This window comes from Megalopta genalis, unplaced genomic scaffold (genome assembly GCF_051020955.1).
Source record: "Megalopta genalis isolate 19385.01 unplaced genomic scaffold, iyMegGena1_principal scaffold0141, whole genome shotgun sequence".
Lineage (NCBI taxonomy): Eukaryota > Metazoa > Arthropoda > Insecta > Hymenoptera > Halictidae > Megalopta > Megalopta genalis.
Genome location: NW_027476210.1, coordinates 17,501 through 18,407, shown reverse-complemented (window position 1 = coordinate 18,407; position 907 = coordinate 17,501). Strand labels below are relative to the sequence as shown.

Genomic DNA, 907 nt, shown 5'->3' with positions numbered 1-907 from the left:
TGCTTCGTGGCGTGTTCAGACAACGAAAATGCGGCATTCCAGTTAGACCAGAAAAACCGCATAACGTGACGCGGGGGACTGCAGCCACAAGTGACAACAGTCCCCCGCTAAGGAGTAGTACAGCATATTCAATGCTGTACATGAACACGCCACAGCCCGCATGCTTAATCTCGGGCCTCGCCATTATGCGAAGTACTACATGTACGACGCACTGACGGTCTAAAATGCCTTCATCGTCGACGCATCCATCGACTCGGTAGTAGCAACAACCTACGCGAGGACTAGTTCGGGGGTCGCCTCTCAACCCTGGGTGGCCACAGACCGCCACCGCCAGTAGATAGGGACAGATGGGAATCTCGTTAATCCATTCATGCGCGTCACTAATTAGATGACGAGGCATTTGGCTACCTTAAGAGAGTCATAGTTACTCCCGCCGTTTACCCGCGCTTTTTTGAATTTCTTCACGTTGACATTCAGAGCACTGGGCAGAAATCACATTGCGTCAACACCCGTGGGGGCCATCGCAATGCTTTGTTTTAATTAGACAGTCGGATTCCCCTAGTCCGTGCCAGTTCTGAGCTGAGCGTTGAATGGCGGCCGAAGAGGACGACCGCACCGATGGGAAACGCCACGGAAGCCTCGCAGCAAGGAAGATCCGCGGGAGGCCAAGGCACGGGACCGAGCTCGGATCCCAGCCACGAGAGCCGTTCACCTCGCCCAGGCCCGGCACGTCAGCCAGACCCGCTTCCCGACCAAGCCCGACACGCCCCGCTCCTCAGAGCCAATCCTTATCCCGAAGTTACGGATCCAATTTGCCGACTTCCCTTACCTACATTAATCTATCGACTAGAGGCTCTTTACCTTGGAGACCTGCTGCGGATATGGGTACGAACCGGCGCGACACCTC

General features: G+C 55.5%; 1 pseudogene; it reads right to left on the bottom strand.

Annotated features, from left to right (window-relative positions):
• Positions 1-303: 303 nt before the first annotated feature.
• The window catches only part of LOC143262554 (large subunit ribosomal RNA), a 2,995-nt pseudogene continuing 2,391 nt past the window's right edge, over positions 304-907 (bottom strand).